The sequence below is a fragment of the Poromitra crassiceps genome, assembly GCF_964638095.1.
Source record: "Poromitra crassiceps genome assembly, chromosome: 17".
In the NCBI taxonomy this organism is placed as follows: Eukaryota; Metazoa; Chordata; class Actinopteri; order Beryciformes; family Melamphaidae; genus Poromitra; species Poromitra crassiceps.
Genome location: NC_139635.1, coordinates 317,110 through 345,084, shown reverse-complemented (window position 1 = coordinate 345,084; position 27,975 = coordinate 317,110). Strand labels below are relative to the sequence as shown.

The 27,975-nt window shown below is 45.8% G+C and overlaps 1 protein-coding gene and 1 long non-coding RNA gene across 2 annotated transcripts in view; one reads left to right on the top strand and one right to left on the bottom strand.

The window, feature by feature from the left end:
• The window catches only part of LOC310791991 (NLR family CARD domain-containing protein 3-like), a gene marked incomplete at both ends in the record, with an annotated part of 59,442 nt that overhangs the window by 13,245 nt on the left and 18,222 nt on the right, over positions 1-27,975 (bottom strand). The window lies entirely within an intron of this gene.
• On the top strand, positions 7,167-9,411 carry LOC310792179. The gene is made up of 4 exons (XR_014553488.1): positions 7,167-7,301; positions 7,798-7,881; positions 8,291-8,387; positions 9,134-9,411. It is a non-coding gene; the product is annotated as an uncharacterized lncRNA (long non-coding RNA).

The following is a 27,975-nucleotide window of genomic DNA, read 5'->3' as shown; positions in this document are numbered from 1 at the left end:
GTTGGTAGGCTATTTGGTAGCCTATCTGATGCCTGTAGTCTGCTTATGGAGGGTAGTAGCCATAAAGTGAAGTGGCTAGCGAACATGGCTAATGGGAGCTAAATCTAAGTCCCGTGTAAACCATAATATCTGTGTCGTTTTAACTTTGATTGCATTTTTTTCCCACCAGATTAAAGAAAACATTTAGGCCTATGTGATATTGACTGATGCGCGGTCATGCATCATGGTGTAGCTACAGTAACGCTAATCAATCTACAGTAGATAGCTCTGTTTTGGACTGGAGCTGCATATGGAGCTAGCTTGTTGTCTGAGCCATGCTGTTTTTCAATCAGGGAATTAAGAAAACTAACGCGCACATTACATTAAAAAAACACATCAGTCAACATCACACAGGGTCTTTTCTTTAATCTGGTGGCAGCATTTTTCAGTAAAACGTGAAACGACGACAGATAATGGTTTATAGTGGGACTTAACATAGGTTCCATAAAGATCAGGTTGTTTGTAAACAAACTGCTTCGGTTGCTAACAGAAAGAAGATGATGTATGGGCTTGTTATTATTTTGTAGGTAGTAATAATAATAATAATTTAATTTCTTTTTCAGTAAATCACAGCATCGTACAGCTCCATGTTCAACTGAGCAGAAGCAGCTGAGTCAGACAGCATGACATGATTGCTACAGACATCCATCAAGAACCTACTTCATGAACATGACGGAGGAAAAGTATGAAGACCTCAAATTCAAGTTGCCATTCTTGTCATCAGCTCAAACCACATGGGCTCAATGGAGAGAATTTTCATGGAAGAACCTTATCAGATTTTTTTATTACTCCAATAAGAAAATATTTACAGAACGATAGACCAGAATCCGGTAATTGCTGGAGAAAATGCAATAATTCAATGGCTGATCACTATCACATATTTTGGAAATGCCCAGCAATCCAAGATTACTGGTTAAAAATAATCTCAGAGATCAAATTAATACTGGGTTTTGAATAGCTGAAAGTGAAGCCAGAAAGGCACCTTTTCAAGTATTTTCAACTTTCAACAGTTTTATTTTGACACGACTTAACAATTCTGTACAACAACCTCCTATGTCCACACTAGAAATATTAAGTAGAAAGTCAGGTTGCAAGCACACTCGAACATATTTAAAAACTCACTGGGTGCAGGGCAAGCACGAGATATGAACAAGAGAAAAGCCAGCACTCCAAATGTCTTTTTGTTGATTTATTTCCTCATGTACCTGGGCAGCAGCAACGAACGTTTCAGTCAAAGACCAACGCTGAGGAAGGCCCATGTGTATTTTCACATTGAATGTATTATATCCCTTACGAAAAAGTCACATGTAATTCACATGTGAAATCTTCCATTTCACATGTGAAAACTCACTTTCACATGTGAAACGTGCAATCTCACATGTGAAATGAAATATTCCACATGTGAAAGTATAATGTGTGTCAAAGTCACATGTGAAACTTGCAATCTCACATGTGATTATGATTTATTCACATGTGAAAGACATTTTCCACATGTGATAATTTTATGTGTGTCAAAGTCACATGTGAAACGTGCAATCTCACATGTGATTATGATTTATTCACATGTGAATAACATTTTCCACATGTGAGAATTTAATGTGTGTCAAAGTCACATGTGAAACATGCAATCTCACATGTGATTATGATTTATTCACATGTGAATGACATTTTCCACATGTGAAAATGTTATGTGTGTCAATGTCACATGTGAAACTTGCAATCTCACATGTGATTATGATTTATTCACATGTGAATGACATTTTCCACATGTGATAATTTTACGTGTGTCAAAGTCACATGTGAAACGTGCAATCTCACATGTGATTATGATTTATTCACATGTGAATAACATTTTCCACATGTGAGAATTGAATGTGTGTCAAAGTCACATGTGACACATGCAATCTCACGTGTGATTATGATTTATTTACATGTGAAAGACATTTTCCACATCTGATAATTTTATGTGTGTCAAAGTCACATGTGAAACATGCAATCTCACATGTGATTATGATTTATTCACATGTGAATGACATTTTCCACGTGTGAAAATGTTATGTGTGTCAATGTCACATGTGAAACTTGCAATCTCACATGTGATTATGATTTATTCACATGTGAAAGACATTTTCCACATGTGATAATTTTACGTGTGTCAAAGTCACATGTGAAACGTGCAATCTGACATGTGATTATGATTTATTCACATGTGAATAACATTGTCCACATGTGAGAATTTAATGTGTGTCAAAGTCACATGTGAAACATGCAATCTCACGTGTGATTATGATTTATTCACATGTGAAAGACATTTTCCACATGTGATAATTTTATGTGTGTCAAAGTCACATGTGAAACATGCAATCTCACATGTGATTATGATTTATTCACATGTGAATGACATTTTCCACATGTGAAAATGTTATGTGTGTCAATGTCACATGTGAAACTTGCAATCTCACATGTGATTATGATTTATTCACATGTGAAAGACATTTTCCACATGTGATAATTTTACATGTGTCAAAGTCACATGTGAAACGTGCAATCGCACATGTGATTATGCTTTATTCACATGTGAATAACATTTTCCACATGTGAGAATTTAATGTGTGTCAAAGTCACATGTGAAACATGCAATCTCACATGTGATTATGATTTATTCACATGTGAAAGACATTTTCCACATGTGAAAATGTTATGTGTGTCAAAGTCACATGTGAAACATGCAATCTCACATGTGATTATGATTTATTCACATGTGAATGACATTTTCCACATGTGAAAATGTTATGTGTGTCAATGTCACATGTGAAACTTGCAATCTCACATGTGATTATGATTTATTCACATGTGAAAGACATTTTCCACATGTGATAATTTTACATGTGTCAAAGTCACATGTGAAACGTGCAATCGCACATGTGATTATGCTTTATTCACATGTGAATAACATTTTCCACATGTGAGAATTTAATGTGTGCACTGATAAAACAAAAGCATGCAGCTTTTCATTCAATTTTAATTGTATCCACTCCAATAGCTGAAAATTAATAATTTGATAATCTAATATAAAGTTTTTTATTCATATTTATGGTTGAACCATTTTTTATTGTCGGATACAACGTAAAGTGGCAGCGGGATATCAGTCTTTAATTTGTGGTTTTCATCAAGTCTCTAGTATTAGATCAAACATCCATGCGCATGCGCAGTGTTGACAACGGAGAATAAAAGTATCTGTTAATTTCCCTCCAATTCTTTTTAACACACTCCGCAGTTGCACCAGTCGCACGGCACTGCTGTCCCGTGCTGAGTGAAGCCATTGAGGTCTGAGGTAAGGACAAAACATTTTTACATACTGGTAACGTTTTTCTTCAAAACTGGCCGTTCATTTTAGGTTAAAACAACTCGGCCAGACAGACGACAGCTAACGTAATGGGCTCAGTCAGCTCAGAATAGACGACAGCTAACGTTAGCATCTAGCTAGCTAACGTAGCATATGTCAGGCCTGTCATGTATTAAAATGCAGTTTTCTTGTCTCAGCGAGCAACAACGCCTGGATGGCGACATGGCGCATGTTATATATATTGTCTGCATTGCGTGCCAAATGTTAAAAAACAACTGCTATGGTTTGGTTTAGGGCATCTAACGTTTACTGCATGCTAGCCCCAGCTGCGCAGAATAACTTGGTTTGAAGTAGCTAGGCTATCACGTTAGCTTAACCTAGCGTTACATGGTTTGGTTGAAGGGCTTTGAAGGAAATAAGACGAGCACTCGTGGTTGAGGTCATGGTATTGTTATCACAGTTCGCTAGCGTTAGTTAGCTTAATGTTAGTTGTGTGGGAATTGCTGTTAGCTAGCTGTTAGCTAACGTAAGCTATGCAGCATGTAGTAAGCCTGCCATTCATAGATACAATGCTTTTTTCTTCCTCCGTGAGCAACAGTAGTCTATTAGTGCAACGTTAGCTAAGGTCTGCATTGCATGCTGCTAACAGTGCATTGTTTGACACAATTGTGCCATGAAAATGCCTCCAGCACACAGAAAATAAAACGTGAGCTAGCTGGCAGCTTCCCATGCTAAGGAAAATATGTGGAAACATAATCTGGCAAGTGCTGTTTGTTACTTTTATTGTTAAGGCCTGACTTTGTCAAAAGTTAGCTTGCTAAAGATTGAATTTTCCTTTTCTCTTGCAGTGCAACCTCTGGATACATTGTGGTAAGTTCTGTTAATATCATAAGGGTTGTGGTTCTAAATCCCCTCTAATGCAGTGTGCTGCCTATAGTGTAAGTGAATGTGTAGCTATACTTGTTTTATTCACTGTAACAGGGTTCCTTGAAGTGCTTTGATTTTGAGGGGGGGATCAAGTACTGCACCTTGAAAATAGCCTATTTCCAAACCAAGTGCTTGAAAGAGTACTTGAAAGTCTTTAAATGTAATCTTGTAATGTGATGTCTGTATGAACCCTGCTGTAGCTAGCTTTAGCTAAATAATTAGCAGTGGTGCCCATCATATCTATCCCCCTCTGTCTCTATGTGGCCATTTACACCTGGCATTAACATGTGTTTTCTGTGATCAGATTGCAATCGGGTAGTGCTTGACCACTTGAAAGTAAGGGTGTAGGCTAAACGTCCCCAAGACAGAGTGAGGATGGATACACACAAGCATCCAGTGTTTGTTCTATCATAGACTGTGCTGTACAGCAACTTTCTTCAAAAATATCTGGATCTCTAATATTTGCCCTATAGTACTTTTGGATACGAATAAGTGTGTGTGTGTGTGTGTGTGTGTGTGTGTGTGTGTGTGTGTGTGTGTGTGTGTGTGTGTGTGTGTATTAACATTGAAACAATCATTTATGTCCAGTGTCCAATCCGATTTGACAAAAGATAAGCATGTGTGTTTTAATTTTACATGAGTTAATTAGATTAAATAAAATAAAATGCATTTGGTTCAACCGCAATTTTTTTTTATGTATGTAACCCCTGGTGGTTATATTCCCAGAATTAAAAGCAATAGAATTAAATATTTCCCCATACTCCCTGACTAAAAGCATTTGAATTAAATATAAAACTAAAAGTAAATATCCCCATTTAAAATGTGTATAGATGTACAGTGATTGTAGTATTAGGCTGTATCAAACTGTCAATTTCATTCCTGTAATCTTAACTGGTCCTGTCACTTTAAAAACAATCTGTAACCAGCATTGTTGTTCACAACGTACATGTTGTGTCAGCACATGTTGAGACAGCCTACCTTGTTTCACGTTCACCTACGTTGTATTCTGTTTCCCATTGGTCCATAAAGGGGGACATCACCTGTCTAACGTTGTGATTGGTTGTGAGTGGAGCAGGGGCGGGTTTGAGCTGGGGAAGCGGCCAGTGTGTTTTGGAACAGGCAAGCAGTCAGTTGCTGCAAGAGGAGGTTGGAGAAACCCGAATTTGATTTCTAGACGTTTACTAGTTTTAACTCGCGTTAAACTAACAGCGTGTCGGTTGCCAAGTTGTCAACCCGAGGACATTGGTAAAGAGGTGCTTTGCGAGCGCTGAAGAGGACTGGACGCTGGACAGAATCACTTGGTGGACGGCTAACGGTGATGTTCGTTAGCAGAGCTAAACAGTAACTGTGCAGAGCGTGTCATAGTTTTAGCCCACAAGTGGCTAGCGATAGCTGGTGTCTTGCCAGGCCAGTAAGACCTCGTGAAGCTAAGGCTAAGTATCCACCGGCGATCTCTACTGTTTCGGACGGGAGACAACAGAGGAAAATCTCCGCCTGGGCTTGGAGCTGCTAGCCCCGGCCATTCCGTTTCTCCTTCCCGTGGATCACAACTGCTGTTGCTGCGCTGCCTGTCCAGACATGCATCCGTGCTGATGATGACAGTACGATAAACGCGTTCATCTTGCTTGCTAAAGAGGTACCTCACACTTGATTTTAAAGCTCCCCTTGGAGTGAAGGGGCCATTTGGTTTGAGGCCACACCGATCCCAAGCTTCGAAACAGGCCTGCAACTGGGGTTAGTTAGGTGTGCCGGCTTAGCTAGAGGTATTGGCATTTAAAGGTGGGCCCACAATTTATATTATATAATACCAGAGGTAAAGCAAAGGGGTTTACATTTCATGTGCATTGTATAAAAATAAGGTTATTGACTGGGATATTATTTTGATATTTGAATTGCTGATTTCAGAGTTTGATAACATTCATTAGTGAAATGATGTTTGTCTGGTTGGTATAGCTGTTTGGTTATTTAATAATACTTACCTGGCTTGTGTCACAAACAAAAAGGTATATTTTCCTGTAAAAGAAAACGCATACTTGAAGGAAAAGTGAATTTATGTTAACTGTGATAATTGTTTTATTTGTTTTATAACTAAATCCCATTCTATTTTCATACTTACCTGAGTTGTGTGGATTTATGATTACTGTCTTGATATTCTAAGTGTTTGCCTTACCTGAGGGAATCCAGTACCTGGGAAACAAAACGGATAAAGTAATATTAGGCCATTGTGAGTTTAAAGGGTAATACACCAATTTTCAAAGTAAATAAGGGATTATAAGTAATTGCTGCTCTAGGTTTGGGTGCAATAAATAAATACATATAACGGTTTAAAATCACAGTTACACTCTCATACCCTACATTAAGAGTTATTTCATATAAATTAACATGGTATAGCATACAAATAGGACTATTTAAAGTTAAAAGGATCTGGAGCGCTGTATCTCAGGCTAGTGGATACGACGAAAGCGCTACATGTAGGCTATTTTTTTGTTGCCAGATTTCACAATAACACATAAAGGTCCGCAATACCGTGAAACCGTGGTATTTTTGTCCAAGGTTATCATACCAATATCAAAAACTCATACCGTTGCATCTCTAATTGTGACCACATTGAACACAAGTGTACATGCAATGCATCCTCTCAATCCACATACAACAACAGTCACTGCAGTTTTTCTACTGCTCTATGCTATGGAGCTTACCTGATTTCAATGTGAACACTGGAGATACATTATTACCAGGTGTAAATTAAATCAGGTTAATGTGGTCAAGCACTATCCGATTGCAATCTGATCACAGAAAATACGCCAGGCGTCAATGGCCTCTATCCCTGTCTCTGCCTCTCTCTCTCCTCTGTGTCTCTCTTTCCTCTCTCTCTCTCTGCCTGTGTCTCCCGTCGTCTCCTGAAGCCACTGCCGTCTCCACCACCACCACCCCACCCACACACGAAGTGCCGGAGCGGACTGGGACCCTGTCCCCTCTCCCAACAACGGTAGGGTCCTTATTTAGTCCTTACAAAATCAGCACATGGTTCTCATTACATTATTTTGAAAGTTCTGCCCGGCCCTCAAATTTAAGAGAATTGGGTCTGGAAATTCCTTGCAAAGTCTTTGAATTTGATTTTTAGGAGGTATGAGAACCCTGCAAATGTGACTAAAAAACAACAACATTCAAATAGGCTCTGCAAATATAGTGCAGATGTTCTCAGCATAGTGGTATACAAAGAAGCAAGGATATTAATTTAAATACACAAATACTATATAATATTATTTAGTCAAAAAAATAGATTTGGAATAAATACATTTATCTATTTATTTTTTATATTTTTTTATATTTATTTTTTGCTACTTTGACTCTGATGCGCTGCAGTCTGATCTCAGAAAAAAATGCATGTTAGTGTCAGGTGATAATGACCTCTATCCCTGTCTCCTTCTCTGCCTCTCTACTGTCTTTCCCTCTGCCTCTGTCTCTCCTGTCGTCTCCTGAAGCCACTGCTGCCTCCACCAGCACCACCCCACCCCTTCCCCATGAAACGGCGGAGCAGCCTGGGACCCGTGATCTCTGCAACAACGGTATGCTAATGTTTTCAAGCACACTATCGGATTGCAATCTGATCACAGACAATGCATGTTAGTACCATCATTTGATGATATAAGTTGAAAAACTTAAATGGATAGGCCACTTTTTGGGGAGTTTAGCGAATTTTCCATATCGCCCCCAATAAACATCGATATACACGTCTTCACAGCAACTGTCCGTGCAGTTTGGAGGGTCAGGGTGTGCAGTAGTTAAATGGACAGCACTAAAACAGGACCAAGCGGATCGCGGCTCAAAGTCAACAAAACACAGTGCCTAAAATATAGTGTAAAATAAATATTCTGGTCAAGAGGTCTGTCTTTTTGTTTTGTTTTGTTTGTTAACTTAAGTTATTTAATTTAATTTACCTTGAAGTAAATTTGTATTTTGTTGTTGTTCCAACAGACCAAGTGCAAGCTGTGTTCCCAAACACCAGTGAGGTTCTAATCAGACAGTGCATGGCCCAGAAGTTGAAGGATGTGAGGCAGTGCGACAAAGAACAGTAAGTTTCTCTAGTTTTCTCTATCACTGAAAGTGGGTGTAAAACGTATAGAATGTAACCTGACCTTAATTCATGCTTATATTATATTGATATATCTTAATTAAAATTGGCGGTGTCTGTCACGATTGTGATGTCATCAGTGATGTGATAAACATTTTCCTGCCTGAGGCTAAACTTGTGGGCGTTCTGAGCATGAAGGGGTGGAGGGGATGTGCCACAAGGCATCATCCTCTCTGCCGAAAAGCCATTAGAAGAAGGCTAACCTTGCATCTCCAGGCTCTCTCTGAAAGGAGAAGAGCCGATCTGTGCTCAATTAGTGTTCTGGTCTGATATCTGGTGTATCTCTCTGCCTGTATCCCCTGCAGTGTTAGGGTTGTATTCGTTTCATAATAGAGCTGTAATTGTAGTCGGGGCGTAGGGGCACAGATTCTGTTGTAGCATTTTCTGTTGGATTTATTGCATCTCCATCCATTATCCATGGCACATTTTACAGCATCTGTTTTAGGGCATAGGGTGTTGCCCAAAATTCTGAGAATGTTGCTCTATGCATCATAGATTTTGTGTAAGTTATGGGACCATTTGTGAATATAAAGTCCTGAATCAAATGTTTCAGTTCACAGCCGGACTACACTAGGTTTGCCTAGTTTTGGTTGTAATACCCCAGTATGTTTGTGAAATTGCCTTGATTATTCTAATGATATTAAAATTTTCACGGGGCTATTCTAATGATATTTAAATTTTCACAGGGGAACCAACAAGATCAGAAGACTTGTCAGCGGCAGAGAAGGTGTTCCTGAAAGGGACATGACACCCCCAAGTTCTGAAGTCTCACAGGAAGCTGTCCCTGAAAGGGACATGACAGCCCCAAGTTCTGAAGGCTCACAAGAAGCTCACATGACACCCTAGCATAGTTATTACAAAGGGATAGGCCACTTTTTGGGGAGTTTAGCTCGATTGCCATATCCCCCCAATATACACTGTCTTTACAGTCACTCTCGATGCAGTATGGAGAGAGGGGTCATATTTAGCGATAGAACCGTACTGCCGTTCAAAGGCAACAAAACAAAGTGCCAAAAAGCTCTATGTACATCTTGTGACTCGGGTACTAATCCAAAATGCAGAAAAACAATTTTTTGAGGTAAATAAATATTTAGTAAACATCGCTGCCGGGTGTACAGCGCATGTGCAAATAACGCATGCGTGGAAGCGCTGTCCACAGACAAACAAGGAAGTGACCCGGTATGGATTTACTATGGAAATAATGTTTCATGCAACTATGGATTCTTATTTCATAGCATGGTGAATAAACTAGTCACAACATGTACACATGTGCATAGAGCTTTAGGCGCTGTGTTTTGTTGCCTTTGAACGGTAGTGCCGCCTCCACTGTTGTATCGCTAAATATGACCCCTCTCTCCATACTGCATCGAGAGTGACCGTAAAGACAGTGTATATTTAGGGTAAGTGGGGACAAAATGGCAATCGAGCTAAACTCCCCAAAAAGTGGCTGTTGCCATCTTTATTTTTCATCCATCAGAGCTGCAGCTTCACCTGCAATTGTTCCATGATCACTGTACATGTACATGCAATCTGTCAATCACTCCCTTTGATTTTGGTCTCCCGTTTGGAGTTGAAGTGGTGGCTGTTGCCATCTTTATTTTTCATCCTTGGGGGGTTTCCCAAAGCTGCAGCTCCGCCTGCTATTGTTCATGATCACTGTACATGCGATCTGTCAAGTCACTCCCTTTGATTTTGGTCTCCCGTTTGGAGTTGAAGTGGTGGCTGTTGCCATCTTTATTTTTCATCCATCAGAGCTGCAGCTTCACCTGCAATTGTTCCATGATCACTGTACATGTACATGCAATCTGTCAATCACTCCCTTTGATTTTGGTCTCCCGTTTGGAGTTGAAGTGGTGGCTGTTGCCATCTTTATTTTTCATCCATCAGAGCTGCAGCTTCACCTGCAATTGTTCCGTGATCACTGTACATGCGATCTGTCAATCACTCCCTTTTCTAGAGATGTATGATAAATGCAGTTATGAAAAGGTGAAGTTTTGTTAATAAATAAGATAATTTTATTCTTGTACATGTGTTGTGTGTTGCAAATAACCTACTGGTATGTGTCAAATTGTATGTAATCTGAAATTATGTGGAAAATGTGTCAAAGAAGGGATCATTCACATGTGGTTGTCTACTAATACATGTGAATGTTCCCACATGTGATCTTAGGACATGTGAATTTGTTGTTCATGTTATTCCATCCACATGGGAATATTCCCACATGTAATGTTGAAACCATGTGTGATTCTATGTTTTCCACATGTGGTTTTGGAGAAATGTGTTTTGGTTTTTCACATGTTATTCCAATTGGCATGTAACACATGTCCCAACAATCACATGTGGTTCAAGATCATGTTGGAAGGTTCATGCGTTTCAACCACATGTGAATATTCCCACATGTGATCTTGAACCACATGTGGTTGTTGGACATGGAAATTACACATTTCAACCACATGTTGAATCACATGTGAAAAACCAAAACGTGTGCCAAAACCACATGTGGTCCACAACATATTGAATCACATTTGGTTTTAATATCATGTGGGAATATTCACATGTGGAGGGAATAACAAAACCACGTGTCCTAAAACCACATGTGGTTCAAGGTCACATGTGGATATCCACATGTGAATATTCCCACATGTGATATTAAAACCACATGTCGATCACATGTGGTCTTAATCACACGAAACATGTGTCCAAAAACCACATATATTCCAGAATCACATGTGATTTCCCACATGTGAATATCCACATGTGATATTAAAACCACATGTCAATCACATGTGGTCTGAATCACACAAAACATGTGTCCAAAAACCACATATATTCCAAAATCACATGTGATTTTCCACATGTGAGTATCCACATGTGAATATTCCCACATGTGATATTAAAACCACATGTCAATCACATGTGGTCTGAATCACACGAAACATGTGTCCAAAAACCACATATATTCCATAATCACATGTGATTTTCCACACAATTCCACACAATTAAAACCACATGTCAATCACATGTGGCATTTCAAAATCACATGTGACTTCCACATGTGGCTTGACATGTGAACATCCACATGTGATATTAAAACATGTGGTTGAGTCACACGAAACGTGTGTCCAAAAACCACATATTTCAAAATCACATGTGATTTCCACATGTGACTTTTTCGTAAGGGATATTATACATGCATGTCTCATTCCATTTTTTCTCTCTATTTTTCGCTCTATTCTTCTCTCTCTCTCTGAAGCTGATTGGAACAAGTAACCGAACAACATAACTTAACACAAAGCTAACTATTAAAAAACTAAGAATTGATCTGTAACACCCATCATGATGACCTGAATGTTTTTTTTTTTTTTTTGTGAGTTTGCATTTGTAAAACTGTCACTCATGTGGAGAAATGTTGGAAAATGATGCACTCTGTTCTAAAACAAAAACCTTAAAAATAAAGTTACAAAAAAAACACATGGGCTACATTATTTCCAGTGTCAATATTACACCCTGTTGTGGCCAACCAGCCTCTTCTGTTCAATAAAATCATGTTTCACTGGTGGAATGCCATGCAGATTAGTCACCGTTTGTTCAAATTGTCCTACTGTAGCCTATATATCTTATTGTTAGGCTATTTTACTTATATGGGAAACAGGGGAAATCCAGTTTGTGTATAGAAAACGCGTCACGTTGAAAACCTGTTCTAAAACAAAAACCTTCTCAGTGTCTGCAGGGTGGCAGGGTGAATTAGCAAAACAAAGGACTGGGGGGAAGGGCATTGCTATTCACAATGTTCAAAGCAGCTATCAGCTGAAGCTCACCGGATAAAAAAGCTTTCCATAGGGCAGCAGAGAGAAGGATCTAGCACTCAAAAAATGTCCTTTGAGGGTTTTATTCCTGTTTCAAACACTGCAACAACGTACGCGTTTCAGCAAGAACCACTATAGACTGTTAATTAACAGCATACATATTAACAGAGGTTATGTGTAATGTACAGTGGCTGCAATTTAATTTAGCAGCAGTACCTGTTTTATATTTCATTCATTCACACTGTTGAGCCTTTCTTTAAGCTCAGTGATATGATATTGCAGTGTTTCAGATCAAATGATTGCCTTCTGTTCTGTCAATGAGTATTGTTTGTTTCAACTTTTATTCTTGAAAATGCTCTCGTCTGGTCCCAGCACGGCAAGTAGGCTACAGTACAGTAGCTTGGAGGGTGGAGCACTTTGTCTCACTGAAGGCTCGTCAGCAAGGGAGGGTTGTCCTGAAAAACAACAACAAAATAATATATGTGATTAGGGTTGCGAGGGTGCGATGTCAACCAAATAGCCATTGCGGTGGTATTTATGAATTCATTAATTGGTTTATGAAGTAGCTGCAATAGGCTACTGTTTGGCTGCGACGCTGCACGTTCACAACCTGACAGCTGATCTCTGCATGAGAGACACCACTGGATAGGCTACTAATAAGTACAGTCAAGCGGCTGAACTAAGCACTATATCACTACCAGTAATATTGAAAGGCCAAAACAAATAACGTTAACGATACAGATCCTGACCAACAACGTGTGTGTTGCTGGCAGAAAACAGGGAGAATTACTGGCGGATAACGTTAGTTATCGTGTGGCTTTGAACCTAACGCTATTGGAGAGAGATAAACACAGCAGCAGCATGGATGTAATGGAAGCGACTTCATGCAAATAGGCGAGTTGAATTCACAGTTGAAGACCTGTTCATTACTCACATTGGGTTTAAAACAGGAAAGAATGTGAAAAACATTTTCCACAACACAAATGACTTCTGCTGAATCTGCTAGTCCGCCTCCCCAGTCTGAACTGCACTGACACTGTAGGCTACTTAGGGCGCGCTTGTTCAACAACGCTTGCACCTCCCACGAGCGTTACGTTGAGTGGAATTGGCCTTTTTTACGATTAAATCTGCAAATTTGTAATTCAAACAGGTAATTAATCACGATGGTCCGATGAGGAAGGCTCAGAGGTCCGCCTCCCCTCCGCTATACTGCTTCTCTAACATACTTGGGTGCGTTCGTTTAATGCCGCCCGCACGTCCCCCTCGCGTCACGTTGACCAGTTTGCCTTTTTTATTATTCAATCTGCAATGCAAAGCATTTTGGTAAAGAAACCGCGTGCAATGTTGTTATGGTCAAACTTCCCCCACTTCACTATATCATGCAGTATTTGCGAGGGGTTTATATACACCCCATGGCTGTATGTGTAAAAAGTTATAGCTTTCTGGGAAATATGTAAACAGCTGGTGTTTGAACATTAACCTTAACATGAATTGAAACTCACTCACCTTGAATTATTGTAACGTTACAAGTCACTCTGTCTTTGAGGTGCTTCAAAGATGGAAATGTTTGGAACGAACGCACAGGTGACTTCCGCCTGTAGAGACTGCTCACACGTGCCACCTGGCGGCTCTTTTGCGCACTGCAGCTGCTGGTGAAGAAAAATACTCCGGGAAGCCGCGGCAGGCCACGGGAGGCCACGGGAGGCCGCTGCAACGCCGCAGCGTTGGGCCCTCCCAGTTCTGCAGACCACTGTACCTGCTATTTAAGTTTCCAGTAAACCTTTGTTTTGTGACTTTGAAGCTCTGACTCGTCTCATGGTTATTCTGCACTTGGGTCCTATCCAAAACTGTGACAGAATATCCTGACCATCATGGATCCAGCGGAGTTAAACCAGTTACGAGAGACTCTAGCACGGCACGGTCAGGCTCTTACAGACTTTCACAATCAGCTCACCGCTGTGACTGCCGCGGTCCAGAGTCTTGCCCCGGTGCCGCCTCCGGGACCTGCTGATCCGCCCGTGCCACCACCAGCTGCTCCCGCAGCAGCAGCAGGGGAAGTAAGCCCACGGGAACCCCATGTCTCCGCTCCTGAGAGGTTCGGGGGAGATCCAGAGGGATGTCGGGGTTTTCTTGCCCAATGTTAATTTGTTTTTGCTCTCCAGCCATCCTCGTTTTCATCCGATGTTTCCAAGGTGGGGTATGTGATCACGCTGTTAAAAGGCCGGGCACTACAGTGGGCGAATGCACTTTGGGAGAGACAGTCTGCTGTGTGTTTCAATTTTGATTTGTTTGCTGAGGAGATGAAGCGTATTTTTGATCATCCCGCTCAAGGGAGAGAGATGGCCGCTCGCCTGTTAAATCTCCGCCAGGGTCGAGGTTCGGTGGCGGAATATACTTTGGAGTTCCGTGTTCTGGCCGCGGAGACGGCCTGGCCGGAGTACACACTATTACCCACGTTTATCCAGGGATTATCGGAGGAATTAAAGGACGAGTTGGCCGCTCGTGAGGTAGCCGGAGGATTGGAGGCGATGATTACCCTCGCACTGAGTTTGGATGCCAGGATCCGAGAGCGCCGCCGGGAGAGAAGCCGGGGGGCGTGGTCCAGGGCGCCGAACTTCGCCGAGTCCTCCCGAGAGGCTCCGAGGAGGGATTTTCCGCCGAGGTTTGCCGAGTCCTCCCGAGAGGCTCCGAGGAGGGGCTTTCCACATATTAACTCTTCTGCTTCCTCTACAGCTCGTCAAGTGGAGATTCCAAGTGAGCCAATGCAGCTCGGTCGCACTCATCTCTCGGAGGAGGAGAGAGGGAGGAGAATGAGGGAGAGGAGGTGTTTTTTCTGTGGAGGTTCAGGACATGTGGTGGAGACCTGTCCTGAGAAGGCGGCAAAAGAGCGGGCTTACCAGTGACTGGGGGGGGTTCTGGTGAGCCATACTATGTTCTCCCCAAGCGTTTCTTGTTGTAAAATTCCTGCTGTGCTTTCCTGGGGGGGAGAGGATTTTTCTATAACCGCGCTGCTCGACTCGGGGGCTGCCGGTTGTTTTCTGGACATTTCATTTGCTTAAAGGTACAAGATAAAGTTTTCGGCTCTACCCGAACCCCAGAGGGTGACAACCTTGGATGGACGTCCGTTGGGCACCGGACTGGTTCGAGACGTCACTGATCCAGTAAAGCTACGAGTTTCAGGTAACCACAGTGAAACCATTCAATTGCACATGCTTGATTCGCCTGATTTTCCTGTTGTTTTGGGCCACCCCTGGCTAGTTCAGCATAACCCTCATGTGGATTGGCCTACAGGCAATATTTTGGAGTGGGGGCGCTCTTGTCATGCAAGCTGTTTGCTGTCCGCTTTTTGTGCTCCTGAGTCTCTCCCTCCAGATTCCTCTGAGCCACCGGATCTGTCTGGAGTGCCTAGCGAGTATGCTGATCTCAGCCTGTGTTTCTCCAAGCGCCGGACCACAACATTGCCACCCCACAGACCGTATGACTGTGCGATAGACCTACTGCCGGGCACTTCTCCCCCCAAGGGCCGGCTTTATTCGCTGTCTGCGCCTGAGACTGCAGCTATGGAGGAGTACATCAAAGGGGCTCTCGCTACTGGATTCATCCGACCCTCAACCTCCCCGGCTGGGGCTGGGTTTTTTTTTGTGGGAAAAAAGGATGGTTCATTACGGCCCTGCATCGACTTCAGAGGTTTGAACACTGTTACCATCAGAAACCGGTATCCGTTACCTCTGATTGCTTCTTCGTTTGATTTTCTGCAGGGAGCCACGGTGTTTTCTAAATTGGACCTCAGAAATGCCTACAACCTGGTTCGGGTCCGTGAGGGGGATGAGTGGAAGACGGGCTTCAACACTCACACGGGCCACTATGAGTATCTGGTTATGCCATTTGGCCTTACTAATGCTCCGGCGGTCTTCCAAGCATTAGTAAATGACGTTTTGAGAGACATGTTGAACGGTTACATGCTGCCACTCCGACGTGCTGCCACTCCGACGTTCTGCCACTCCGAAATATCGGCACTCCGAAAGGGGGTCTATATTCCCCGTTTTTCACTAACCTCTCCCAACCCCCACGCCAAACCTAACCTCCCCCTATGCCTAAACCTAACCTCCCCCAGACCCTAACCCAAAACCTAACCTCTCCCACCCCCACGCCTAAACCTAAGGTCGGCATTGCGGCTTCTAAGGTGAACGACCGCCAGTCCGAATGATGGAAGTTAACGTTCGGAGTGGCAGCATGTCGGAAAGGCAAAGGAACCCCATGTTGAACAAGTTTGTTTTTGTATATTTGGACGATATTTTGGTTTTCTCCAGATCCCGGGAGGAGCATGTGCAGCATGTTCGTCAGGTGTTACAGCGCCTCCTGCAGAACCAGCTGTATGTCAAGGCAGAGAAGTGCGAGTTCCACAAGGAGAGGATCTCCTTCCTGGGGTACGTGTTGACAGCGGGGAGCGTCAGGATGGAGGCATCAAAAATCAAAGGGGTAACCGACTGGCCGCAACCCACGACGCTGAAGGAGCTTCAGCGCTTCCTAGGCTTTGCCAATTTCTATAGGCGGTTCATCCGGAATTACAGTGCGGTGACAGCCCCACTCCACGCACTCACCTCTGGTCCTCCATCCAGATTCAACTGGACGCCTGTCGCGGAGAGGACATTTGGTGAGTTGAAGAGAAGATTCACCACTGCTCCCATACTTACCCATCCTGATCCTACACTTCCTTTTGTGGTGGAGGTGGATGCCTCAGAGACTGGTGTTGGTGCGGTTTTGTCCCAATGTTCTCCACAGGATCAGAAGCTGCACCCTTGTGCTTTTTTTTCCAGTGGGCTGGATCCGGCTGAGAGAAATTACGATGTGGGGAACCGGGAGCTGCTAGCCGTGGTCCTAGCGTTGGACGAGTGGAGACACTGGCTGGAGGGGTCAGCACATCCCTTTCTCATCTGGACGGACCATAAAAATCTCACGTACATCCGGGCAGCCAAAAGACTGAACTCTCGACAAGCCAGGTGGGCTCTGTTTCTGGACCGTTTTCAGTTCACTCTGTCTTATCGCCCAGGTTCTAAGAACGGGAAACCAGATGCCCTCTCTAGGCAGTTTGGTTCGTCCGAGAGAGACCCAGAGCCCGAGCCCATTGTGCCCAGTACACGCATCGTCTCTCCCATTTCCTGGGCTATTGAGTCAGTGGTCCAAGAGGCGTTGCAACAGGATCCGGGGCCAGGTGGGGGGCCTCCAAATCGTTTGTATGTTCCGTTGTCTGCTCGTTCAGGGGTTCTCCAGTGGGGGCACTCGTCTAACCTGGCATGCCATCCAGGAGCTGAACGCACCCTGTCTCTCGTACGGCAACGGTTTTGGTGGCCCGCCATGGTGGGAGATGTGCGCTCTTTTGTTGCTGCCTGTGCTACGTGTGCTCAAAATAAAGTCCCTAGACAGAGGCCATCTGGGCTCCTGCATCCTCTGTCTATTCCGAAACGTCCCTGGTCTCATATCTCCATTGACTTTGTTACGGGCCTGCCCTCCTCCAGTGGGAATACTGCAATATTGACGATAATTGATAGGTTTTCCAAGGCTGCCCACTTTGTGCCTCTCCCGAAGCTGCCCTCTGCTGCCGAGACTGCGCAACTCATGGTGAATCATGTGTTTCGGTTGCATGGCCTCCCACAGGATATAGTGTCTGATAGGGGACCTCAGTTTACATCCTGCTTTTGGAGGGCGTTTTGTTCTCTGCTTAATGCTTCTGTAAGCTTGTCTTCAGGTTATCACCCTCAGTCCAATGGCCAGACTGAGCGGCTCAACCAAGACCTGGAGACCACTCTTCGCTGCCTGGCATCTACGAACCCCACCACCTGGAGTAGTCAGCTGCCCTGGGTGGAGTATTCGCACAATTCTCTGCCATGTGCTGCCTCTGGTCTGTCTCCTTTCCAGTGTTCTCTGGGTTATCAGCCTCCTCTCTTCCCGGAGGTCGAGAGGGAGGTCGAGGTGCCTTCGGTGAACGCCTTCATCCGTCGTTGTCGGAGGACCTGGAGAACGGCCCGATCCTCTCTCCTTCGTGCAGCCGCTCGGTACCAGAAGTACGCAAACGCACATCGTCGCCCAGCTCCTGAGTACCGCCCGGGGCAGAAGGTTTGGCTCGCCACAAAAGATTTGCCTTTAAAAGTTGAAAATCGAAAATTGGCTCAACGTTACATTGGTCTTTTTAAAGTGCTTCGAGTAATAAATCCTGTTGCTGTCCGTCTCCAGCTTCCCAGGTCCCTCAGAGTGCATCCCACGTTTCATGTCTCCCAATTAAAACCTGTCTCCACCAGCCCTTTGGTCCCAGCCCCTCCACCGCCACCACCTCCTCGCATGGTTGAAGGGGGTCCAGTGTTTACAGTCCGCCGGCTGTTAAAGGTGCGCCGCAGTGGCAGGGGGTTCCAATACCTGGTCGACTGGGAGGGATATGGCCCAGAGGAGTTCCTACCCGTCACATCATGGACCCTCAAATGATCCGGGATTTTCACAGCCAGAATCCTGGTCTACCTGATGGGACGTCTGGAGCCGTCCCTAGGAGAGGGGGTCCTGTCAGCACCTGAGGTAGTGCTCCAGGACGTCCACTGGATGGTGCCATGGAGGCTACCTAGAGTCGGACTCACCTGCACGGCTGTGTGCCATCGCAATCAGCAGTGGCTGAGACCACTTGTCCTGATTACATTGAACTCTTATTTAAGCCCTGTGATGTCTGTGTGACACTGTCAGGATATTTTGGTCCTGAGGGAGAATGGTTGTACCTGCTATTTAAGTTTCCAGTAAACCTTTGTTTTGTGACTTTGAAGCTCTGACTCGTCTCATGGTTATTCTGCACTTGGGTCCTATCCAAAACTGTGACAGTGGTCCTTTGTGATGGGTGGCCCCACAGTGGTCCTTTGTGATGGGTGGCCCCACAGTGGCCCTTTATGATGGGTGGCCCCACAGTGGCCCTTTATGATGGGTGGCCCCACAGTGGTCCTTTGTGATGGGTGGGCCCACAGTGGCCCTTTGTGATGGGTGGCCCCAAAGTGGCCCTTTATGATGGGTGGCCCCAAAGTGGCCCTTTATGATGGGTGGCCCCACAGTGGTCCTTTGTGATGGGTGGTAGAGGTCTTCACGGGTCTAAAATGTCGGACCCGGACCCTATTGGACCCGTGAGAAATGGACCCGGATCCGATTGGACCCATCAAGTTAAAGAATATTTATGTACCAGACCCATTTTGAGATGTCTGAGAGAGACCCGAGCCCCGAGACGGGTCTCGGGTCTTTATGGACCCTTCCCTGTTCGCTCATAGAGAGCAGAGCAGCAGCAGCAGAGAGAGACAGAGAGTCAGCACGGCAGCGGTGCAGCCGCGCACAGCGCACTGAGTGGAAGGGGAGCTGTCCCTGCTGCTGAAAGAGAGCAGCGTCACAATCACATAGCCTGCTATAATGTTTATTAATATTCCAGATGTATTTTATTTTATTTTATTGACAGTATTTCATTGTTAATATGAGCTGCTGATTGTAACTCATCAATTTCCCCTCAGGCCACGCGCCGTGCCGTGCAAGTCTACACAGTCCAGATGCAGAGAGCGTCTCTTTCTGCTCCATGCTGCTCGTCTCTCTCACCGTCCACCACAGCCGCTGTCGCTGGCTGCAACAGGCATCCCCTGGCCGCACCGCTGCCTCCTTGTAGTCATTTTCTTTCAGTCTTTTTTTCACTTCGCTGAAGAAAGCCTCCATCTTCGTTCGCTCCTCTCTCGAACACGTGCCGCTGCTGGCTGGCTGCTGCTGGCTCATTACATAACATGAACACGCACTTAATTGCCCTGGGGGGAGGTGGTGCATTTGGGCTGTGCATGCACTAGTGTAATCAATCATCACACAACACACACAGTGCTTGTTCCCGACACCGACAACCTTTTTTTTTTTTTTTTTTATATATATATTGTGTTTTTCACTGAATCATGGGTCTTGTTGGATCCACAAACAGACCCGCGACCCATGGTGATAGGACGGACCCGACCCGGACCCTATTGATCACAACAAATATGGACAAATATGGATCCAGACCCGTACAGGTCCCGGGTCGGGGCTCGGGTCTTTGGGTCCGAGTAGACCCGTGAAGACCTCTAATGGGTGGCCCCACAGTGGTCCTTTGGGATGGGTGGCCCCACAGTGGTACTTTGTGATGGGCGGCCCCACAGTGGCCCTTTGTGATGGGTGGCCCCACAGTGGTCCTTTGTGATGGGTGGCCCCACAGTGGCGCTTTGTGATGGGTGGCCCCACAGTGGTCCTTTGTGATGGGTGGCCCCACAGTGGTCCTTTGTGATGGGTGGCCCCACAGTGGCGCTTTGTGATGGGTGGCCCCACAGTGGCCCTTTGTGATGGGTGGCCCCACAGTGGTCCTTTGTGATGGGTGGCCCCACAGTGGTCCTTTGTGATGGGTGGCCCCACAGTGGCCCTTTGTGACGGGTGGCTCCACGGTGGTCCTTTATGATGGGTGGCCCCACAGTGGCCCTTTGTGATGGGTGGGCCCACAGTGGCCCTTTGTGATGGGTGGCCCCACAGTGGTCCTTTGTGATGGGTGCCCCACAGTGGTCCTTTGTGATGGGTGGCTCCACAGTGGCCCTTTGTGATGGGTGGCCCCACAGTGGTCCTTTGTGATGGGTGGCCCCACAGTGGTCCTTTGTGATGGGTGGCCCCACAGTGGCCCTTTGTGATGGGTGGCCCCACAGTGGTCCTTTGTGATGGGTGGCCCCACAGTGGCCCTTTATGATGGGTGGCCCCACAGTGGCCCTTTATGATGGGTGGCCCCACAGTGGCGCTTTATGATGGGTGGCCCCACAGTGGCCCTTTATGATGGGTGGCCCCACAGTGGCCCTTTGTGATGGGTGGGCCCACAGTGGTCCTTTGTGATGGGTGGGCCCACAGTGGCCCTTTGTGATGGGTGGGCCCACAGTGGCCCTTTGTGATGGGTGGCCCCACAGTGGCCCTTTATGATGGGTGGCCCCACAGTGGCGCTTTATGATGGGTGGCCCCACAGTGGCCCTTTATGATGGGTGGCCCCACAGTGGTCCTTTATGATGGGTGGCCCCACAGTGGCGCTTTATGATGGGTGGCCCCACAGTGGCCCTTTATGATGGGTGGCCCCACAGTGGCCCTTTATGATGGGTGGCCCCACAGTGGCCCTTTGTGATGGGTGGGCCCACAGTGGCCCTCTGTGATCGGTGGCCCCACAGTGGTCCTTTGTGATGGGTGCCCCACAGTGGTCCTTTGTGATGGGTGGCCCCACAGTGGCCCTTTGTGACGGGTGGCTCCACGGTGGTCCTTTGTGATGGGTGGCCCCACAGTGGTCCTTTGTGATGGGTGGCCCCACAGTGGCGCTTTGTGATGGGTGGCCCCACAGTGGCCCTTTATGATGGGTGGCCCCACAGTGGCGCTTTATGATGGGTGGCCCCACAGTGGCCCTTTATGATGGGTGGCCCCTTATGATGGGTGGGCCCACAGTGGTCCTTTGTGATGGGTGGCCCCACAGTGGTCCTTTGTGATGGGTGGCCCCACAGTGGCCCTTTGTGATGGGTGGCCCCACAGTGGTCCTTTGTGATGGGTGGCCCCACAGTGGCCCTTTATGATGGGTGGCCCCACAGTGGCTCTTTGTGATGGGTGGGCCCACAGTGGCCCTTTGTGATGGGTGCGCCCACAGTGGCCCTTTGTGATGGGTGGCTCCACAGTGGGCCCTTGTGATGGGTGGGCCCACAGTGGCCCTTTGTGATGGGTGGGCCCACAGTGGCCCTTTGTGATCGGTGGCCCCACAGTGGTCCTTTGTGATGGGTGCCCCACAGTGGTCCTTTGTGATGGGTGGCCCCACAGTGGCCCTTTGTGACGGGTGGCTCCACGGTGGTCCTTTGTGATGGGTGGCCCCACAGTGGTCCTTTGTGATGGGTGGCCCCACAGTGGCGCTTTGTGATGGGTGGCCCCACAGTGGCCCTTTATGATGGGTGGCCCCACAGTGGCGCTTTATGATGGGTGGCCCCACAGTGGCCCTTTATGATGGGTGGCCCCTTATGATGGGTGGCCCCACAGTGGTCCTTTGTGATGGGTGCCCCACAGTGGTCCTTTGTGATGGGTGGCCCCACAGTGGCCCTTTGTGACGGGTGGCTCCACGGTGGTCCTTTGTGATGGGTGGCCCCACAGTGGTCCTTTGTGATGGGTGGCCCCACAGTGGCGCTTTGTGATGGGTGGCCCCACAGTGGCCCTTTATGATGGGTGGCCCCACAGTGGCGCTTTATGATGGGTGGCCCCACAGTGGCCCTTTATGATGGGTGGCCCCTTATGATGGGTGGGCCCACAGTGGTCCTTTGTGATGGGTGGCCCCACAGTGGTCCTTTGTGATGGGTCGCCCCACAGTGGCCCTTTGTGATGGGTGGCCCCACAGTGGTCCTTTGTGATGGGTGGCCCCACAGTGGCCCTTTATGATGGGTGGCCCCACAGTGGCTCTTTGTGATGGGTGGGCCCACAGTGGCCCTTTGTGATGGGTGGGCCCACAGTGGCCCTTTGTGATGGGTGGCTCCACAGTGGGCCCTTGTGATGGGTGGGCCCGTGGTGGCCGCACCCCCTGCCCTGCATACGCTCCGCTACTGATATCACCACAAATCATACACACATAAGCACAATGTATATGTATATAATGTGTATATATATATATATAAAATCTGTACAGACTTTCAGGTCAATGGGGAGTTTGTTCCAATCCTTTATGGCTTTAAATGAAAAGCAGGGTTGAGCAAAGGCAGAGCCTCTTTTTGGAACTCTACACTCCCCACTTGAGGTTGACCTTGTAGTTTATATTCCATTAGCTCCGCCCTTTCAGAGGCTGTGCATATAGAGACACTGCATGAAATAGGCCACACCCATCACGGGGGAAATCGCTCCGTTCAGTCCCATTCACCAGCGTCATTTTCCTTGAATTAAACATAGCTAAAAGCTGTTGTGTGGTGGGCTGCGCACACAACAAATGTAAAAAATCGCCAATTAAAGTTGTTTTGTACTCCCGAGCAAAACAAGGAAGCCATTGAGCATTTGCGAGAAGAAAATGTGGATTTAGCTGTCAAGGAAGTAAGTTGGAGTGTTCATCTTCCATATGATCTTGTGTGCAACTACGTGACATACTGTAGGAGAACGCCAGCGCATCTGATGCCATCTGTCTGATGTTACACCAGCGTTATTTTCATTCATTTAAACATGCCTAAAAGCTCATGTCATATCACTTCAGGCCACTGTGTGGGATCGTTTATCCAGCGTTGTTTGGGCAATGAAAAGGGACACTGCTCCAGGCCAACTGAGTTCATTTTCTCGATGTACCTTTCCCTCTCCGTTGGAGGAAGTGTACTGAAATAATCTTTTGACATTATCTAAAAAGAATACTGTCCGAATCCCTGTAAAACCCCGCAAAACTATTTCTATCTGATGAGAGTTCCTCCGTTCGCCCCGGTTAGCCACGGTTTGTTTTGCCAGCTGTAGTCGTCAGGCAGTGCTTCCTTGTATTTCCCCCCATCTTGGGCGTGGCTTCTGAATGATGACGTGTTTTGCAGTGTCTCTATAGGATAGTAATCCCTCGCGTTAGCGATGACTAAAGATATTTTCTACTTGGTGTCACCAACCATGGCCACGCCCCCTTGCACATCGCTCCCCTTGAGGGCCGCATGTGGGGTATATAAGGTGGGCGCGCTGCAGGGCTGCAGGAAGTAGGGGTGCTGCTAGACTCAGCCCTCAGTCTTAATCCGTTTCACTCCTGTAAGACTGAGAATATTACTATTTATATCTTTGCATAACGTTAGGTGGCGCTGTTGGAAGCCTTGCATCGGAGAACCAATCATGAGTGTTGTGGGGGCAGTGACGCTCATGCAGAACCAGTGTTTCGCAAAACATCGCTGCGTTTGCGGAGAAACATATTAATCCCTTAGAAACAAACATAACCTGTTAATAGGGCGTGTTTCATCCGGCCCCGGCGGCTAGAGGTCTTTCCCCCAGCGATAAGCCCGACTCCCGAGGCTAACGTTACAGAGCCTGCTGATGACTCACAGTAGCAAGCGGACCACTTCTGGGTAGGAAAAATTATTGTAAAATAAACAACAGGTATAAACTCTCTTTGCAGCACATCGGTGTCTTGCTCTATATTGGAACTATGATAAATGGCATTGCCGCTACCAAATAAAATTCTAATAATAAATGTAGGCGTGTCTGCTGCCGGCCGTTCTCGCCGGGCTCTGACAGACAGTTTCTGACAGTGAAATTCCCAGACGTTTGGTGGCGCAGCTCACCAAACGTCTGGGAGCCGAGACTAGGGTGCTGCAGGTGCTGCAGCACCCCCTAGATTTTTTCATTTTTTTATTTTTTTTATTTTTTTTACAAATGTAATAAAAAATATTTTGCAGTGCACTATGTTCCTTTCTTGTTTAAGAATGTTTCGGGAAATGATTGCATTATTGATATACTGAAAATGTAGCCTATTTAAATAGAATTATCAACAACAACAATCAAGGAAGTTACATGCTTGTAGGCTAGAGAAGAAGAAGAAGCGCGCATGCACACACATGTTGTGTTGAACCAACCAACAACCAATACGAATTGTTTAATCTGGCAATAAAGAAATGTGAACTTGACATGCTATTTTAATAGCCTACTCAAAAATGCACCTCCGACTATACAGCAAAGAGAGGAGTCAATGTTTCTTGATATATGCCATTCAGATCAGAATAATTAGTCTAGTCATTAAGTTTGCTGATAATATTTCTATCATGTTAAGTCTGTGTCATGTTAACTGGTGTATTCAGAGCAAATAGGGAGATATAGAGCATTATCATCATGCTATATATCTCCCTCTTTGCTCTGAATGAGTGAGAAAAGGAGAAAATACTGAATAATTACATCACAACAGTATCCTAATGTTAATTTAAAATGAGATATTCCTCTAAATATGGCAAAAAAATGTATAAAAAAAAACGTCAATTTTTTTTCCGGCGGGGCCCTTGCGGGCCCCACCTGGGCGCACACGTCGATCTGCTCCCAACATTTCTTCACCAGCAAGATGACTACTGAGAAGAACAGCAGCTCCGAGAGGTCCCGCTATGTGGTGGGAGGACATGACGGGGGTGGAGGGGGAGAAAGACCGAGGCTTCCCCTCTGCTCCTCCACTTGAAGACAGCCTGGTCCCCGTGCTCCTGCCTGGCGCCTCCTTCTACGACAAAGAAAACCCACCCCGCCGCTGGAGAGAGACGCTGTTTTCCTACGGCTCTTGGATAAAGCACACAAGAGCGCCACTCAAACTCGGGCTGCCCAGAACAACATAATCGTCCTGGCCTCCTCCGCCGATTCCCTGCTGCAAGACTGGAGCAGCGAGGTCCCCGCCAAGGCCGGATTAACCATAGGGCAACCGGGGCAGGTGCCCCGGGGCCCTCGGGGTGAAGGGGCCCTCAAAAAAAAAAAAAAAAAAAAAATTGTCGGGCTCATGTTGGGCTCCACAGAACTATGACACAAATCTAAGACCAATCAGGACAAAATAAAATGTGTTTCCAAGAAGATTAAGTCTGATGATTTAGTCTCATTGGATGCCTGTGGGCAAGTGGTGACCAGGGGCGCGGGAAGTGGGGGTGCTTGTGGTGCTGCGGCACCCTCTGCTGTTTTGTATTGGAAATGTAATGTCAATTATTTTTTCATCATTGTAAAGCCACAGCACAGTGAAGAGGATATTAATGTGAAGATTAGCCTCTTCCTTTTGGTCTCAGAGTGCATCAGATTCATGCATTTTACTTTAAAATGTACAAAATGTATTTGTCCTAGAAACCCCCCAGTCAGACTAATATCTTTATCCTGCTGGTGCTACCTCTTTGCAAAGCCTAGAATCGCCTATGAGTGAGTGAGAAACTGAATCTCAGCAACGGAATAATAACATAACAGTATAATACTAATGTTAATTTAAAATGAGATATTCCTCTAAATATGGCGAAAAAACATCCAAACATCCGGACGATGGATAGGGGGGCCCCTGGGAGCTTCAGTGCCCCGGGGCCCCTGGGGGTGTTAATCTGGCTCTGGTCCCCGCCCAGGTGGTGGGAGAGCTGGTGGCATCTCTTACGGCTATCATGCAGCTGGCCCAGGCGTCAACAGTAACTTCCTCCTGCACCATGGCTTGGACAACTCAGATCCAGAGGAACATTTGACTCAAGAGCTCCATCCTGCCAAAACAGCACCAAACGCTGCTGGAAGGGCCGATAACCCCAGCCGGCTTATTTGGCCCGTCCACGCAGGTGGCTCGGGGTGAGCTCCACCTCACCGCCATGGAGGGAGAGGGAGGAAGACCGGTGCCATCGCCCTCAAGAAGGAGGTGCACTAGGGCTGTCACTTTTTCCCAAAATAAAGTTTGAACGAAATTGAATTGCCCGCAAAATGTTCGAAGTTCGAAGTTTTTTGGTTAATAAAAAAAAAAAAAAAAAAAAAATCAGGCTAGGCCACCGGGCATCAGCCCGACGTGTTAGCTTTCACAGTCACAACACTGCCTCACAAACTTGGCTGCATCTAACTCGAGACAACTTTTCAGACCCTGGAGACAATCTTTCTCAGAAGAGACTAACGCGACAAATCTGGAGACTTTTTCTCACATGGGATTAACATTACCAGCAAGCAGCAGTTGGTTAATTTTGGTTCATAAAAAAAAAAAAAAAAAAAAAATAATAATAATAATAATAATAATAATAAAAATAATAATAATAATAATAATAATAATAATAATAATAATAATAATAATAATAATAATAATAAAATAAAAATCGAACAGGTCAATTATACATTCGAACATGCCCTCCTCCCCCACATTCGAAGTTGAATTCGAATTTCGAATGAAAAGTGACAGCCCTAAGGTGCATCCGGGGAAAGAAGAGGGCTTCTTCCTCCTCTGCAGCTCCAGTTCCAGTCCCGCTGAGTCCTGCTCAGATGAAGAGGATGAAGCAGCTCAGTGTCCCCCCTGTCCCATCTCCTCCTCCCCGGTCCTCACCACCAGCCAAGCAGCTCAAATATCAGATACTATAGCAGTGGAGTTTGATATAAAGCCCAATATCACCCGCCTAAAAACACTATAAACCCCCTCCCTCTTAAAACTAAGATATCAGAGATAAAGTGTAATGTGTTTTTTAATAGTGTACAAACATTAACGGCTTCGGCTCCAAAGCCCAATTCTTCAGATGGGGCTGGTGCCGTTCAGAAAGCTAGTTTGTCCAAAACACTTTTTGAGTCTAAAACAGGAAAACGATTAAATAAAACGTTTCCCGCTGGACCACAGCTTTATAATAATAATAAAGCTGTGAAAGTGGCTCGCGCCTTTAATACAACATCACAAAGCTGTGTGTGTGTGTGTGTGTGTGTGTGTGTGTGTGTGTGTGTGTGTGTGTGTGTGTGTGTGTATGTGTATGTGTGCATGTGTGTGTGTGTGTGTGTGTGTGTGTCAAAGCTTGGTGACTTCCACAATGCCGTCAAATAGGCTCACTCTCCCTCCATAAGAGGCCGGGCCGGCAGCTCCACGCTCAGCTTCACCCTGGACGGGAGGTCCGCTGCCTCGGCGGTGCGCCGAGAGGGCCTCAGAGGTTTTACAGCAGAAAACCTCAGACAAAAGCAAGCCTCCTGATTGGCCTATAAGACTCAACCTTTCTGTCCAATCACAGGAGGGGAAGAAATGCACCAGAATTCAC